The sequence below is a fragment of the Rhamphochromis sp. 'chilingali' genome (genome assembly GCF_963969265.1).
Source record: "Rhamphochromis sp. 'chilingali' genome assembly, chromosome: 10".
NCBI lineage: Eukaryota > Metazoa > Chordata > Actinopteri > Cichliformes > Cichlidae > Rhamphochromis > Rhamphochromis sp. 'chilingali'.
The window spans coordinates 17,917,373-17,935,972 of NC_137937.1; the positions used below are offsets into that span (position 1 = coordinate 17,917,373).

Here is an 18,600-nt window from a genome sequence, read left to right on the forward strand (position 1 = left end):
ACATTTGAGAAGTGTTCTACTGAGAAGATATTAAAAAATAATCCTATAATCATCTAGAATTTAAGCAGTAAGTCTCTTCTGAAATCCCCTGGATTTAAATATTTTACGAGTAGAAAACAATAACTGCAGCACATAGTCAAACAGTTGTAATTTGCCATCACAACACGTGGTCTAGAATGTGATATCTTTAGCAAGAGTGCTTGAAACACCAAGTCAGTGCCCCTTTTGTGAGCAATTGTTCAGGCTCAATTGGTATTTCTCTAACACCGCTTTGTGCGAGATCAAGCAGAAAAAAAGCAGAGGCTCTGTGGCAACGAGAAGCCCATTGTGGTCCGTCAGCCTAAAGTTAGCTTTCGGTGTGATGTCTGGTGTCAAAGGCCATTGTGGTTCCTGACATACTACAGTGAAGGGACAGAGCTGCTGAGTGCAAATGATCTGTGCAGGACTTTTTTGTGAGTGTGTAGCTAGTTGTGTATCGTATTGTTAAGGCATATTTTTATGTATTGGAGGTGCAACACATAGGCAAAATGTTTTTGTTTGTTGTATATAGCTGACATAGGACTTTCAGACCTTTGGGGTCAGCAGTTTCCCCCCTTTAGGAAAGGGACAGAGTGAGAGATGAACCATGTGGATCCCCTATTATGCCCCTATTGTGCCCATGCAGCTGCATAAATAGTGCTATTGCAGAGGCCTCTGGCAATTCAAAAGTGCTGTACAAGACACTTTGAGATAAAGGTTTGGTAGACCCGTCTACACCATTAGGAAGAGAAGAGACGTTTTGCCCAATTAAAGCAGAGAAGTTGACAGATTCAATACACTTATAGTCTCATGACCTTCAGTGTGGCATGTATTTGTATCTATAGCCATCTTTATTTCCATCTGCAGTCTAGTAGAAAAAGAAAGTTTACCCTCTTTCAATTGTAAGGGTTTTTGTATCAGGACATTAACAAAAAACTATCTGGAGTTTACCAGGTTTTAAAGGTGGGTAAACACAACTGCACATGACAAATTAGACTGTTTTTATTTATTTAATAAAAAGTAAGCCAAAAACAAAATACACCCTTACTGCTTAAGAATGTACACCAATCAGGCATAACATTATGACCACTGACAGATGAGGTGAATAACATTATCTCGTTGTACCTCTCACCTGACCCCCTCTGTACATATTAACAATGATTTTAAACCAGATATTTCAAATTTGAATTCATCTCTCCATAAAACCTGTTGCCACTGATTTTCAGTCCAGTTCTTGTGTAATTGGGCCTATTCCCCCTTTCCCCTTTCTTAAGAATGGCTTCTTGGTAGCAAAGCCCTTCTACTGACACTATTTCTGGTGAGGTTTCAGTGAACACTAGATGGATCAACTGAAGTGTGTCAGGTCTTTGCTGGATTTTTTTCCCTGTTTCTTAAGGATATGACTTTCCAACATTGTTTATTTGCTGTAGTCGCTCAAGCCTGTCACTCTTTCCTTTGTTCTTCACCAGTCTAGTTTCTGCAAATTTCCCGCCAAGCCAGAATGTCTAGTTTTTGGCTAATAGCTCTTTGGGAATCACCTTGTTGGTAAAATGATTCTTTTATGCCTTGATAACTGTTTAACATTGGCAAACTATTGAAATGGGTACAAAGTCTGCGTTTTTGTGAAGGGCTGCTAGTAACAAGAGCTAAAGATACAATTTAAAATAGATTCCCTGCTAAGCGGTCTGTTATGAGTAGACACAACACTGATTCATCCCTTGGGTTAGATGTCTTTTTATGCTTGAATGGTTCATAGGTCAAACATTTCTTTGAAAATGGTCAGGTACAGGGACTAGAGTGAAAATAAATGACTTTGTGTATGCGTATTATAGTTCAGAGAAGTTGTAGCATGTGTGTTCACAGATGTGTGTTGTATGTGTGTGCATGTGTTGTGTTTGTGTTATAATTCACAGTAGTGGTTCTTCCCAAGTGTACTAAGAGTGCGGCTACAGCATGATGTGACAACACCCGCCTGCACATATGTGAGCATCTGCTGGCCATAGCTTGAGGACGGTTGCTTAGGACTTGCATGCATGCTGAGGTAGGAGCAAGCCTGGGCAAGTTCCTTTCCCTTCACAAGACAATAGCAGCTCAGATGCCTGGCTGAGAAGGAGTTTTAGGGAATCTGTGAGAGACAAGGGCCTCACACTCACTCAATTTCCTGACATTTATGCTTTTGCCAAAAAGAGAATATACAGAGAAAAGACCTCTATTTACAGAAATGCTGATGACAGGTGGGGGTCAAATACTTCACTGACAATTCAAAAAAACAAGTTTATGGTGAAGAATAAATTGAAGTGATCATTTTTTCCTGTTGTGTTATATTGTACATTACCTTCCACACAAAGGTGTATTTTTATAAACACTTGTAATATTTTCAAATTTGATTTGATTTGTTTTGATGAAAGTGCAAGTACAAGTTGTAAGCTAGGACTGATACCATTTTATTTCATTTTATTTAACTTTTAGCAGTTATTCATATTATTATCACTGGAACTGTGTACCCTTTTGACTTTTATCCTTTTATCCAGTTTGTAATAAAAGCTCCCAATTTTAAGCATTTCACACAACTATGTTTAAACACAGTGGCAGTGAAAATACTGAATCTTAAATCCTGAAGGTTACACAAACTGACCCAAATGACGTGTTGCTTTGCTTATTTAGCCTTACATCTTCACGGTTGTTCAAAGAAGGTGAATTGTTCCTAGAAGACTGTTGGCTCACCTTGTTGCTAAAATAAAAAAATACAACTAGGTGTGAAAAAAATAAATGAGTTGACTAATGTTGGAAAAAAAAATGTAGACCATATATATACAGTCTTTAATTTTTGCTTGTGCTAATGGTTAGATTTGTCAATACAAGAAGAATGAAGAGATATTTGGTGCATATGTTTACTGAGGCTTGGGCGTTCATTGAGATTATGAGTCTGCTGCCTTAACAACAGGTTTGGTTTTGTATCGTAATACTTGTCCTTAACTTTTTAACTATTGCCCCCATAAATACCCCATACAGTGGTGATAATACTGATAACACTATCCCAAACACTAGTAAAAAAACAAACAAACTACTGAACCTAATGGTAAAATTAATTCTTAAAATAAAATGTCTATCTGACAGAACCAAGTGCTAAATGGGCAACTGAAGTGTCTGAATAACAAAGACGGAGAGCACTAATGGCAGCTGATTGACTAGTGATGAATTGTTTCTACTCAGAAAAAACTTCAACCTGTATTTGTGGAACAATGGCTCTGTAGCCAACATCCTCTCCAAAGAGTGACTATACAAGACCTTACAATAGTGTTTTGCTACGCCAAAACATCCCCCCAAATAGTTTTGAACTTGGGTGAGTAGTGGAAAGAATAAAAACAAAGGTGTAAACAGTTTCAGCCATATTATGAACTACATGGACTTCCACACACAGACTTGTTCAGGTGCATATGCTGAAGTCAGCTATGTTACTATCTATCTATCTATCTATCTATCTATCTATCTATCTATCTATCTATCTATCTATCTATCTATCTATCTATCTATCTATCTATCTATCTATCTATCTATCTATCTATCTATCTATCTATCTATCTATCTATCTATCTATCTATCTATCTATCTATCTATCTATCTATCATTCTGACAAAATATTTCAATAAGTGGCAAGAGAGGGTGGGATAAATCCAACTGCAACACCCATTATAGAAAATATTTTATAAAGCTGTCAAGGATAATCTATGAGGAGTTACAAATACATTAAAATGTTGAAAGACTGTGTTATATGGTGTAAAGTTGAAAGCAACCTTGAACTCTTTAGTGCCCTTCGCTCTATGTTCATGAATCAAACAAAACACCCAACTTTGAACTTGACCTTCATTTTGATCCCGGATACACACTTGTTAAGTTTGTGACTCTGCATCTTACGTGTCAGATTATTAGTGTTTAAAATGATTTTTTATTTATTTATTTAGGTGTTACAATTTTAATTATACTAGAATACATAAACAGTACTAAGCAAAAGACGTAAACTCACACATCCTATAGTCACTATGAAGACCACGATGCTTGCGTAGTGCTGACGTTTTTTCCCCAACCATCACGTTTACTATGGTAAAACACTCATCACTTCATACTCACACGGTGAGATCTATTTTATTTAAATGGCTACAAATTCATAATTCAGCACCTTAGACACAGAGATATAAGGCATGACTTTCTAAACGAATATTATAGCCATTTTCCCCTTAAGGAGCACTGTGGTTGTTTTACTACCTCCTCACCCAGCGAGCAGTCTGGTCTGGAGGCTGGCACTCGCTTTGCTTTATGAATGGATGGGTGTGGCGCTTGTGACAAGCAGTGATGCAGTCATCACTGTGCTCGTTGATAAGCGCTGGCGTGCTGTCCATGTAGGATGGTTTGGAGTGAAGCACAACTGGGTTCTGCCACCGCCTGGGAAAGACAACGCGGGAAGGAAAGGGGAGGAGAAGACAGAGAGAGAGAGAGAGACAGCGGCGACAGTCTACTCCCCAGCAAGGACCAAACTTCTGGCAAGGGATTCGGTGAGACGGGGGACTAAAAGATAAAAGTGCGGGTGAGATAGAACAAAGGGCAAATGCACTTTTATTTAGGGATATGCTGTTTAGTTATAGGCGGATTACAAATAAATAAAAATGGAAGAAATATAAATCAAGACAGAAAAGATCGAAACGGGGCTGATGCCACGAGGATGAAATGTATGCCAGAGACGCTCGTACGTCTGCGACGTAAAGTGTAATATTTTAAGAAACAAACAAAATAAAATAAATTAAAAAAAAGAAAAAAAAAAGAAATAGAGTAGTTCAGCCATGATTCTGCTGGGTAAAAACAGTCAGACAAAAGAAAGCAGGGGCAAGGTTCCCCTCCTCCGTGTGTTCCCTCCTTGTAGGTGTGACAGAAACAACAAAGGGACGTGGAAAAACTCGCATCAGGACCACAGGCTCACAACTACCCAGACAGATCCCGGAGCACAATAGCAGGGGTCTGCAAACAAGAGCATGTCTGCAGGTTTTGCAATATGCAGCAGTCTCCGTGTAATTGCATTTCTCCTGGCGTCTCTCGGCTACAACAGTCGGGAGTATTTTTCTTCTGTCAGCTCTGGCAGATCTTTACACGAAACGAAAGCGATGATTTGAGGAATTTCAAGTGCTGAACCGGAGGAGCAAGTGTTAAAGCATGTGAGTTATGATTAGATGTTGTCATCCCGAGGAATGCTCTTAAGTGATCGCAATTGTTTGTGCCTTGCAGTTTAATGGGGAGAAGCGAGAGACGAGCGCTGCCCAGAATAAAGCGAATGGAGTAGAGCAGCGGAGAGGTGTGAACTTAAAGTGGACGTCGAAGGGGGGAAATAAAAGAGCCCTGAACTGATTGCAGAAGCGAATGTGTTTCAGAGGTAGGAGATTACAGGGATTGTTGCACATGCTACGTGTATTGCCATGCCATTTAATCTGTATGCTCGCTACAGAGCAGTTCACAGTGCAAGACCACATGTGGACAGACAGCAAAGGGTTGCATAACGATTCAGTTAGTTTGGGCTGTTCAGTGTATTGCGCTATCGACATATCGCAGGCTGAACTAGAATAGCCTCCGTTTTGAACTTCTCCGAAAGCTTTTTGGGAGGTTACATAAGTTATCTTAGAGGGGGTGTACTGAACAAACACTTGAAAAGTAATTGAAATTTTACTTTATCTTTTTATTTGTAGATCTTCCTATAGAACCCCCCCCCCCCCCCCCCCCCCCACACACACACACACACACACACACACACATACACACAAAAACACTGATTTGCACAGCACTGATGAAACTTTGTGACCTACCTAAAAGGGCAGTTTGGGTTTTTGTTTTTGGCAAGTGGAAGTTCTACCTCATACTCTTCCCACTTTTCTTTTTGTGGTAAAAAGGGGGAAGAACTGCACAGATCATCTTGTTTAGCTGTGCTCTACTGTAAATCCCAGTTTCTTCTGCCATATGGTGATGTTCCCTGCAACTGCTAGTTTGCTTAGCTTGGTTAAATACAGAATTAGATGTGCTCACCACCTGCAGAAGTCTGGATACATGAGTCAAGCTTAAAGGAATAGCTGCAGAATGGAGTCACTTAGTGTCTACAGAGCCAAACAGTGATTCGCTGCAGTTACTGGCCAAAGCATGGAAAGAAAACTGGTTTCTCTGACAACAGTCGAAACACCCTCCCTCCCCCCCTTCATCAACCACAATAGAAGCATGGTGAAAATGTGGTGGGTGTAGGGATGGTGTGACAAAAGTTGACATCAGTTCCTCCACTTTTCCCTCGCTGTTCAGTGTTTTTTCTATCAGCTGTGGAATTTGAACCGTTCTTCCTTTTGGGGTGAGGCCCTTCCCTGCGTCTGCTCAGAGGAGTAGGATGTCTCAGTAGATGCGGTGCATATGTGTTTGTGAGTGTGTGTTTAAGTAAGTGTGTGTGGGTAACTGGGGCTTTCCAGTAGAGTTGCACACCAAACATTCTTGGCTGTCGAATGGCTGACTAGCGCGCCAAGTCCACACAGCTGGGAATCGTATAAGAAGAAGTGTCTTTGTGTGATCTGGGCAATACGACGCACATGCACAGTCACATGCGCGCACATGCTCATGCACAGAACTAAAACACACAAATAGTCTGCTTTAAGCCTGCACCTCGGCTCAAGAACAATTTGAATAGTTGGTGTCTGTGAGGTGCATGTGTGTGTGTGGTAGGTGTATTAGATGTAACTAGTAATAAAGTGACGCTCACACACACGCTGGTGGAATTCAACATAACTCTTCACACACACAGAATGGAGAAAATATAACAGAGACTCAGTCATCCTGCAACAGTGTCTTCTTTTCCCAGCACCACATGATGTTTGTCCTCTTTAGTAAGTTTTGAACAGAGAAAACATGGTGGTGGTGGTGGAGGTGGTGGTGGTGGGATGGAGAGGGAGGGTGGGAGGGCAAAAGAGAATAAGAGAAGGGATTGTGCTGGCGATGCCAATTGTACAGTTTGTTTCTTATTGGCTGCTTCTCTGGTTGTTGTTGTTGTTGTTGTTTTAAATGGCGTGTCAGTGAGCAAAGAATGTGTATGCAAGAGCAGAATGCAGAGTGAGAAAGAACATAGGCCTTTGTCTGCTGGGAGAAGAGAAGAGAAGCAGATTGTATCAAATTAATATAGGAGAAATTGAGCTGTAGAGGGAAGAAAAAGGAGAGGAGTTCAAAGAAGAGGGACACGAAGAGGTTTCGGCCATGGAGGAAAGAGTAAAGCAGGCTGAGAGAGTGAGAATGAGAAATTCTGACAGAGTCCTATTCCATATTATTGTAAACATGAAGGCAGAACCCTTCTTTTTCTCAGATCTGTCCTGTTTTCTGTTTGAACCAAGAAGCTGATAAAGGAACGATTTCATTAGAAGAAATGAAAAGAAAAAAGAAAAAAACCAGATAAGTTAACAACTGGCTCTTCTTCTTCATCACAATCTGTTCAAAAAACAAACAAAACATCCCTTTAGAAATGATCTCTTTCCACATGTTGAACATTTGCCTTATGATAATCAGCTGCACCGTGTCCCTAGCACTCGCTGATTTCTTTGTACTTGCGAGTGTGGCTTGGTGCGATTACTTTACAGATTGAAACTGCTCATCTGAACAAAGTTCTTTTTGTACAAAAAACTGAATGTCTACATTATATGATGCATACGGGAAGCAAAACACACATTTGCAAGGCCAGAGAGTCTGTGCGTGAGGGAATATGTTTTAGTTGTGCGAGACTTGGATAAGAAGGTGTTGTATCATCAACAAGGACGGACCGGGGTGGGACAGGACCACACGATCAAACGAGAGGAGATAAGAGAGCTGGCTGAATTCAGAGAGGGTGTCTTTGTCCATTTGTGGTTCCTCAGATAGCTCCAGGCTGGATTGAGGCCAGGGGCTGACAGGGGTTGTGTCTAGAGATCTGAGATCGCTGCACTGATAGGAAGGCATATTACACAACATCACTGCTGAAAGAATACGATTAAGGTTTTTGGTTTCAAAGGTTTTATGCTGCAAAAGTCATTTTGTTTGTGGTATTTTAACTTTTAGATTTTGGCTTTTCCAGATGTGTCTTGGATTCAGTGCCCGTCATGCAGGAAACGCTGCCTGTCACTGCATTGTGTGGCTGCAAAATGACAGATTACCAGAGAGCTGAGGTAGGTTAGGGCCACCTAAAATTATAGCTGAAAAGAAACTTCCAAAAAAAAAAAAGACTAGTGGACTGATATTTGAAACGGCCGTGAGCTAACAGTGGCTCTGACAGTCTGGCATGCAGAGACACATATAGATTGTTCTGCTTTTACACTCCTCAACCCATGCTATAGTTTCTCCATTTCTCTATTTAATCACATCTCTTGCTCGTTGTAACCTGTTGTCCTGTTTCTATTTTGCTGTGTGGAAACTTGGGTGCGTGTGTGTCTGCATGTGCATCCAGGAAAGGATGGCGAGATATTCTCCCAAGACCAAGTGGCACCATTTGGTGGCTTGGCTGTACTGCGTCTCTATTTATGTTCATGCTTGTGTTGTGATTGTGTCCTGGTCGTACGGCTCTATCACTGTGACGACTACATCTTCCTGTGCAACTGTGCATGATTATGCATGCATAGTTTTGCATGTGTGCAAGGCTGTATGCAATTTGACCCCCTGGAAATCTTTCTTTAGCATCTGCTCCTCTCATTTGTGGCAGAAAGCCGATCCCTTTTGGTGAACTGGCTCCAGCATCATATGACTGACCAAATTGCGATGATGTTTTGGAGTGCGCGTGTTCTGCAGTACAAAATGACATTGCATATCATAACAGGTTGCCTTTTGGCTATTGATGTATATGTGTGGAGTTGTGTGGGTGTGGCTGTCTCCTTGCATCGCCTACAGGACGCTCTAAGCACCTCCCAGGCCCGAATGGGCCCGCGCAGCTCCATAAATCTAGCTCGTGTTGCTCACACAGCAGTAATCTCTAGCGTCTTTTATTTTCGATGCCTGCAAGCCTGGAACTCTGTCTCCTTATCTTCCTGTTTGTTTTCACATCTTTCCTTTCCTGCCTGACTATCCATTCATAACAGCAATTTGGCTTTCATTAACTAAGGATGGGGGGGAAAAAAACAAAAACCAATTAGCACCTACATTGCCAGAAGCTCTCCTTGGGTTACAGAAAGTGACATAAAGAAAAGGAGAGTTTCTCTGAAGTTTCGCACACATATTTGCTCATTTTAGCATTGTCAATTTCTGTCCCCACTTGTTTTAAAGAGGACACTTGCAGTGTAAAGATGATTTTTCAGTTATTTCTTTAGTCATTCTAGCAGCTTTCCCATCACAGGGATGCATCCAAAAATCTTTTAATGCAGTCAAACACAAGACCCACAAATATAGAAACAATGACTCACACAGTGAAGCTTTTAAACTCCAAAAACCAACATTTCCAAACCACACTGTATAGACATAAACAGACTGACACATACATACAGTATCTGTCTCGTCTAGTAATAGCCAAACGCAGATTCTCAGAGAGCAGAACACCCAAGGGTGCCGTTCCTGCTAATCCAGGTCAGACCAGCTTCAGTCTTGGCTGAACCACCCATGAAACCACAGGATTTTTAATCTGTAATTTTGCCTGTGCTTGTGCGGTTGGCTGTATTTAAGGTGTTTCCTTGCATGTCTTCTTTGACACGTACACATTGTTGCCCCGTGATCGCCCTCCACGTGCCATTTATTCGAGCGCTGCCCAATTTTTTGCTGTTTCAGAATGATGCAGCATGTCTGACTGATGCTCTCTCGGCTCTCTGTCTGTCTCGCTTTCTCACACAGTCAAGGACACACACACACACACTCCAGAATAAATTAATCAGATATGATAACTGATAGAAGCAAACGCGATGTATGCAGGACTGCAGTGTCTGTGGTTTGTTTCCTCATGAAAATTGGAAATTGACTCATCACATATTATGTGGTGTGGCTAGACATTTTAAGCCATGTTCTATTTTTAGTTATTGCAATACAGGGATCTTTTCCTTCATTTAAATCTATTGAGGGGAAAAACAATAAAACACTGAGTCATGTAGGTTGAGGTCAGACACAGCGGATCACAAAATACAATTTAAGGGTTAGACAATAAAATCTGGTTTATCACCTGTGGTCTTCTTAAAGCAGACAGTTTGGAAATTGTTGCACTGACTGGCAATGAAATATTCTCGGTCTTTGTTTCTGTCTCTCTCTGTCCCACTGGAATACATCACCAGAGTTAACATAAATATTTAATCATTTTATTATCTTCATTCCTGTTTAATGGCCCAACATACTTAATAGCAATGCACTCAACAACATCAGAGGCCAGGTTATACAAAAATATTGACTTCTTGAGTCTTGTTAAGCTCCATTATGGTTTTCTGGTCAGCTGTCTTTTAGTTTCATCTTTGAAAGAGAATATCTTTGTGCTTCATCTTAACATTTATTTGGTTGAAATGACCTGTGCCCACAAGTGGCTAGGATTAGCTGGTATCATTGATGGTGGAGCATCCAAAAGAGCCTAACCCCACGCCCTTAATCAAATGATTAAAACTTGTGTGGCCGTGCTATGGCTTAGCAAATTAATGACATGTGGTCACAGTGCGTGGTGATAATTGCATGCTGGTTGTATCATCAGGCCATGGCACAGCGGTGTGGAAATAAATAAAAAGGAACCGCTAGTATAGATTTTTCCATCACTATTTTGGGATGCCTCTGTACACGGGATATCAGCTTTGTTTCTGCGCACACATTTGCTGTCTTGTTTAATGACATTCCTGCATTTGGAGATTGCATGATGACCTCCTTTGCGATACAGCCGAGCAGCGTGTGTAGGATACTCCAATTTAGTGCTTTTAGGTGAAAATCATATCTCTTCATTTGATGATTTTTTTTTCTTTTTTTGAGATTTCAGGCCAGCTGACGGATTACATGCCACCTGCACTGCCTGAGAAAATGCTTTGACCACTCGGGATTATAAAACCCACTCAATGGGCTGAACTGAATAAAATTAAAAATGCATTGCTATCGAGGTAAATGCTTTATCTGTGAGATGCAAGGGTTTTACCTAACAATTCGTTTGTTTTTGTTTTGTTTTCTCAATTCTAATACAATGCGAGGAACTCTGCAGAGCAGCGCAACTAGATAAATGATATGCAGGTTATTTGAAGTAAACACAACAAAGGGCCTTCCTGTTATGCCATGGTGCTCTGTAATGTGGCTATCTGACTATTTCTGAGTCTCCCTGTGATTTTTTTGTTGTTGCTGTTTACACTTATGCTCTTCCCCTCCTCTCTATCTTCATATCTGTTTCTTTATGTAAGCAAGTGTCTTTTAAATAGAAGCAGATGGATACTGCATTAGGCTGATAGCAATATGGATATTGCAAGAAAAATGGAAGCGAGGATGAAAATGTGCATTATATCAAACATAGAAATGTTACATTAACACGCTCATTTACAATATTTGACAAGGATCTTTCAGTTTTCAAAAGAGAACACACAAAGTTATATGTTTTTACAATTTAACAAATTAAATGCCACACATAGCAGTTGGAATATTTTTGATTATTAAAAGAAAATAATGAAAACTCATAATCCAGCCGACATGTTTGACCTGTGGTATGGGCTTTCATAGGTAGAATTTCCTAAGCTGTGGTGTTTGCAAGCCAAATAGATTAGGAATCTCTGATACACAGTATTTTGCAGAGTGAGCAGGGTTGATGTACTGACTTTGTGGAGTGTGATCTCGGCGGGCCTACAGTTCTGCTTTTCTGTGCCAGACTGAAGTCCAGAGGTGTTTGTCTTGGCTTCGTTCTCTGTTTGATCAGGCTGTTTTGAGAATACTGACTGACCTGTGCTGAGGCCAAATACATCTCTCTCCTCACAACTTTAGCATTTCCTTTGCCTCTGTCCCTTCTCTGTCCTATTGTCTCACAAGTTTAGAACTTTGAAACATTAAATTTAATGTTCATTTTCAAAATATTCTTAAACCTAGCAGTTTGAATTGGACCTTTTTTTCTTTTTGTACAAGATAAAGAACAAAATCAAAAATATTTTTTTTTTCTTTTTATTCATGCAGTTTTCAAGGGCCCAGTTTCCTTCTTCTTCCCCTTTTCTTGTTAGTTATCTGATCTTAACCTCACTCCAAAGTTTAGTCTTATATGTGGTTCAGAGAGGTCACTAATACTTCTAACCTTACCACGGGTAGTAGGGAAAATGTCAAGACCCACTTATAGATTGCATGTATTGCGAAAGAGACTCCATCCTTTGATCTGCTGTAAAGTGCTGGTCAATAAAACTCTTAAATGCCCGGTGTAGTGCATAGCACTCTGCACAACATAAATATCTGCATTCGCATGCATTTTGGCTGGGCGCGTTAAGGCTGAGAGAGCCTAAATATTTCCCATAAAACTATTACAAAGCACTAAATACTTTTCCCTTTTACAATGCATCATTAATTTCTAGTGTTTGGTGGCATTTTCTCTCATTCCTGCCAATAGATTTCTCAAATAATGTTGTTACTGCAGTGACTATCAACAAGGCAACCATGGTGAACCACAGTTACCTATGCAATAAATACAAATATTTAGTCCATTTGATAAAGGATAAAGAAAGGTTTCTCTTGGACTTGTAATCTCACACTAATGTTCAACACTTGTTCAGAAAGAAAAAAAAGAATCTCTTTAAGTAAATGTGCCAACGGATCACCGAGAAGTGCTACGCCTGCAGCACCATGCCTGTTTAATGGGTGGCGTTTCCTCTTTTATAAAGGATATAAAAATGTAATTCTAACAACCGATCTGCTTACTCTTTCCCTGCCATCACAATATTATTAAAATTAAGTAACACAGTATCCTATATACAACACTTTCCAAGTAATTCCCGATAAGATCATCACTGATCCCTGCTGATGGATTTACTAAAGGGCATACTAAGACAGTATATCAAAAGGATTATATCAATTTCAAGCTGACAATGAAAATTTTTCATGGATTATACACTAAACTTGTTCAAGGCAGGAAGGAGAATAAAAATCAATCATATCAACCATGGTGTACTAAACCTGGGCCTGTTCTCTATTCTTAAGTGTATTTTTAAATTATATGACATGCTAAATATGTTGCTTGCTTAAAGGAGTCAATCTCCTTCAAGGCTAAAGCCTCCTGACACTGGTTTCCTGTGCTAACCTAAATTCTGCCCTCAGCTTCTGAAGTTACTCCAGCTCTGGTCCTACTTCCTTCCCAGCCTCCATCCCCATTTCCATATCTGTCTCTGTGTCGTTCCTTAACCTGAATCTCACACCCCAGCTTCACATAATTTCCTGCTGCCCCCCTGACCTAAGTACCTAACTCATCTCCACTAGTGTAATACCCTGATACCTGCACAGCCTATGAATCCTTAGGGTCCTAATCGGCTTAGCCATCACCTGTCATGGTAACTAAAGTAATCTTTTTTTTTTTTTTTACTGGAGCATAATATATGCTCCATTTATCACAAATTAGTAAAAAGGACTCTTTATGTATCAACCTGTGCTCAGGTTTTCTGAGAGACGCCTTATATAAAAAGCTGCCAGCCCTGGTAAAATTAAAAAACACCCAGGTTGTACAGATATGTTTAGGTTAGAAATAGGGCTAAGTTTCCACCAAACTGAACTATCACTTTAAGAGTTCGGACCAACGGCTGAAGAGAGCCTTAATACGATTAGCCCTGGCACTTGACAGCTACAGCTTAAGAGGCACCTCCGTTGACCTGTGTGTCTGTCCAGCAGAGAGTGTACATGTGTATTTCCTTGCATTCATATATGATCTTAAGGTTGCCTTTTTAGAGCATCAGGGAGGCTGTTTGTCTGTCCGTGCACATACTCCTGTAAACCTGAATTGAACCAAAAGCCAACTTTTTTTTGGTAAATCTTTATCTGTTACTGCATGCACTGGAGCTCAGCAAGCCATGCCTGTGCAACCTCAATCCCCCAAAGTCAGAATGCAGGAAGTACATAACTTCAAAGGCAGATGCATAGTCTGTCTTTATCGCAGAAGGTTTGTGCCACTCAAGAATTTACTTTTTCACTCTTCTGCATGTCAAAACCCCATATCCACCTTGGCTATCACTCACTGCTGTTTTGTCTCAGGCTGTGATTTTGGATAAAATAGGCTTACAAGCAAGGAATTTAAAACAAGAAAACGATTCAGCAAACACAAAGCCGATGGAATCACTGGAATTTGCCACTGAAGTGTTTTTACTTAGAACTGAGTACTGGGTACTTGAGGCTGTGCCAAAGACACTATATCCACAGAGAGACTTGAGTAACTTGACTTGAATATGATCTGCCGGTGGTTGCGATGGGCTATGGGGTTGTGGTTGGGTGCGCTAGATGCCGCATTGCTCTAACTGGGTCGTTTTGGCACTCTAGGGCTGCTAGTTGAGGACAGCGAGGAATATACAGCACCGTGTTCTTTTTCACTCCAGGCACTTCATTGCGAAAGCCAGGCACCACACTGTGAAACATTTAAGTTGGCATTAATATCATAATCAGAGGTCTGTTTATTCTCAGACAGACAGCAGGCAGTTAAACAAAGAGACCTTCCCCTCTCTCCCCACAATAAACCCTCAGTGGTGCCGCCCTCCTCCTCTTTCCTTTTCCCAGCCTCTCGCCCTGTCCTAAAGACACTTCACATTCCCAACATATTCAACCATCATGGCCCACCAGCATCAACAGCACAAACTTGACCTGGAAATATATCTGTATTAAAGTCGTTGAACATTTTTCTGCAGCCAAGCAGTCAGACTCAACAAGCTGCCGGCCCACATGTTATGACACTGGGGGAATAATAGCTGCAGACAAGTATGTCAACAGAAAGTTTTACCTCTTATATTGGGTCTGCTGCAGAACTTGAACTTTAGCAATTTAGCAGCTCAAACAAATTAGTCTATATTTATTCCTTCCAGAGACTGAGGGGGTGGTCGAGTGTGCATGTAAAAGAAAAAAAAAAACAGTCTCAAAAATGCTAACGTGTCTGAATCAAGCAACATGGTGTGTGTTTGTGTGTGTGTGTTTGTGTGTGTGTGTGTGTGTGTGTGTGTGTGTGCGTTTAAATATAGCTGTTGTTTTTTAGTTTTTGTTTTACAAGGCATAAAAGATAACTAAGTATGTCTCCCTAACACAAAACACCATTTAAGCATTTTAATAGTCTATAATATCTTCTGACCAATCAATTGTCGCTTTCTTTAAAGGTTTCACTCGTTCGGTCACAAGCAGTGCAGTGACTTGTCTTCATTAGCGTGTAATAAAGCAATGACCACTGGTCCCACACATGTAGTTTTCCAGCTGGCTCATGATAAGGCATATTACTGATAACTTCGCAAGTAAACAATTCCTCCAGCCTCTCTCCCTCACTTCCTCTTTTGCGCCCTTGCCTGTCTGCCTCATTTTATACTTTGTCTCAGGCCTTATCTAGCGTTAAATGTTTTTCACGTAAACTCACACTGTGCCATCGCCCATCGCCAAATAGGCCGGCTGTTACAAAACACACTCTATTTCATGCCAGGGTGCCGGCTCTGGCAACACTCAGCCACTTCTCCATGCCACTCTGTGTATGTGTGTGTCTGTGTGAGGGAAAGAGAGAAAAAAGAGACAGAGCTTAACAGTGGGAATAAAAAAAACTGACATATTTGAATTTATGAGCTTTTTTTTTTCAATATTTTCCCACCATCAATCATGTACTGTAGAAATGCCAGTTTCCCACAAGCTCGTTTCACTAACGTTCACTTACTCCAGATTCACCTTTGACCTTTCATATCTGAATTTTCTTCCCAGAGAAGCAAATGCCACATTTTTTTTTCTTGTCCCTCACCTCTAAAACAAAATTGTATGACAAAATCATCCCGCTAGACACACAAGTGAATGCTTTCATCCTGTAGATCCACATATGGAGTGTAATGTTTGCTGGTGTGTGTGCTTTGATATGTGTGTGTGAGTCAGTGCCGAAGGTAGAATTTAATCTTTGATATCGTTATCAGTTCCAGGGTGATGGTGGACTGTTTGCAAGACCCACTGGAGCTCTGACCTACTTGTGTCAGTGAATAGGTTGCATAGGCTGTTTTTTTGTTAAGAGTGTGTGTGTTTGTTAGAGTTTTGGGAGGGTGTGCACTTAAAGCGAACTCTGTGTGGACACAGGGAGTGTGAGAAGCTGGGTGTTTTGACAGCTTTAGAACAGTTCCAGCACAGTGTTGGGGCAGGGGGTGAGCCGGCCTGTTGGATATATGAGTGTGCGGCGAGGGTGAGAATAGGGTCAGCGGAGGAGTGGATAGGAGGGGATGAGATAAACGCAAGAAAACACTACCAAAAAATGCTCGTTTTGAATTTCTTTATGAGTAAACATCTGAAATGAATTGATTCGAAAATTTATTGTTTGTTATCCCTTAGCAATACATCTGAAGAGCAAACCTTACCCCTTACTTGCAGTTAAAATAAAACAGATATTAGTCTTGAACTTTACTAAGCTTAAACAAAATGAATTCTATCGAAATAAATGCCATTCCTTCCTTTGGTTAAACCAGAGGAGCACTAAATATACTGCAGACAAAACTGAGCATTTGTCCAAGCAGCAAGACGCCTCTTTGCCGAAGCATTCCTGCCAAAAGAGTGATCTCAACCCATTCTCCCAACTTTAATCTCACCAAAGTGTAAAAGCTACGGGACTAAACTTCCCACACAGTTAATAAAAGACCCATAAAGCTTGTCTAACAAAACACAGTCCTTTTTGTTTTACTGTAGCTGAATGGGGCCAGACATCACCTCAGAATTGTGCTGCTTAAGAGTTCTCTCACAAGTACACCTCTCCCCCCCAAAAAAATAGGGGAGGGGGGGGGGGGGGGGGGGGGGGGCTCTCCACATTTCCTAAGCCCTCTCTGTGCCAGTGGTGTTGAACCCCTGCTTTCTCCAATGGCATTCCAGCCCATCTTTCATGCTGTTTCATTGTGGCCATGCCAGCCAGGTCAGGGGGCAGTATTTTCTCAGGGCTTCAAGACAGCATTGGAAAGATAGATATAAGACGTACCGTCTGACTATTTGTGCACTGAATTCCTGTTTGATTCCTGTTTGTTGTCGTTGTGTCTGCGTGTGTGCGTGATGTGCAAGAATCTACACGAACACAAACATTTTATATATGATTGCTGCACTTAGGTCAAATAACACACTGACCTTCTCTTTAAAATGCTTAATATAACTCAGTATGTTGTGACACCCATGGCTAACCTGCGATATAGAATCTGTCTCAAAGATGTAAGCTGCCTCTTTTGAGGTGGCTCCGAGTGACAGCACTGACTTGATGTAGCCGTAAGAGCCTGCGCCGCCTTTGTTTTAGAGATTACAGTACCAAACTCTGCCAGTAGATGTCCGTCTTCAGTCTTGCACAGCCTCCAAACAAAGTTGGCAGACTGGCTTTCAAAGATATTCACATGATCAAATTGGTGACTGTATCAGTATCCTAAGTGTGTCAAATAAGTGAAAGATAAAATGATGCCTATGACTATAGTGAGTGGCAGATGGACTGGTAAAAGCTCCTGCCTTGAAAGCAAACCTGCTAAAGTTTAAATTAAACATAGTTTTGCTTGAAGAAAACTGGAGGTATTTTGCTGACAAAGCAAAGCTCAGCATTCCAGCAGTAAATTCTTAGACACTGAGATCTTGGAAGATATGATAGCAAACGCTATGTATTCTCCTTGGTCCAGTCTGTGATCTCCTTTTTTACTGGCTTTAGTAGCAGTAGGCTACAGTTGCAACGTGGTAGTTGCTATGCCTGAAAACCCGGAGTAACCTTAGGAGAAAATTTCTCTCCATTGCCCATGAGTAATAATAACAGTCTTGCATTATTTACCTGGATAGAGCGTGTTTGCAAGGGTTAAAGGGGAAACGTAGTTAAATCCCACTGACATGCAGACAGTTGCGTGGATAACATTAAAAAAAAATACCCCGTGCTTACCTATGATTGATTATTAGGTAGTGATTAAAGGCAGTGCAAAGTGGATGCAAGGGCTGTATCTGCCAAAGGCAGCACGCTTTGTGGGCCGTTCTGAGTTAATAGGATGAAAAGAACATAGTTTCTGGGCGGGGATACGATGATATATACAGGACATGATTGGCCCGCGTGTTCTAATCGCTGAGGAGGCCTTAAGTGTTCCTCTTAAGCCTCGAGATTTAGGCTATTAAAGTATTACAGTAATAAAGTTAGTGCGTTTAAATTGCGTTTTAAATTCCTCAGCCACTGTTGCATGGTAATGGTCATCCCGGAGCTGTTTGACAGTTGTTCTTATTCACAGAAATCACACAGCGCAGTAAAGAAAAAACGCTAATTGCAGAATTTCATATTTTAATCAATAGACAGCTCAAAAGTTCCACTTTTAGTCATCAGTGACGTCTTCCGTATTCTCAAGTCTTCTTCCAAAAATGTCAGTTTGCGGGATATCAAGCTGTGTGTCTAAATCCTCAGAAAGATGGAGTGCAAACGTCTAATTTTCCAACGGAACTTGAACGCAGCAC

The 18,600-nt window shown here is 40.8% G+C and overlaps 1 protein-coding gene across 4 annotated transcripts in view; it reads left to right on the plus strand.

Moving 5' to 3' along the window:
* The first annotated feature begins 4,415 nt into the window (after positions 1–4,415).
* The window catches only part of rhobtb4 (Rho related BTB domain containing 4), a 38,403-nt gene continuing 24,218 nt past the window's right edge, over positions 4,416–18,600 (plus strand). The window contains exons 1-2 of one of the 4 annotated variants that reach the window (XM_080893253.1): positions 4,416–4,568; positions 5,293–5,437. The gene's annotated coding sequence lies outside the window, so the exon portion shown is untranslated. Of the gene's footprint in view, positions 4,601–4,997; positions 5,223–5,292; positions 5,438–18,600 lie in introns of those variants that run through there. The other 3 variants (XM_080893255.1, XM_080893254.1, XM_080893256.1) reach the window with 3 other exon arrangements.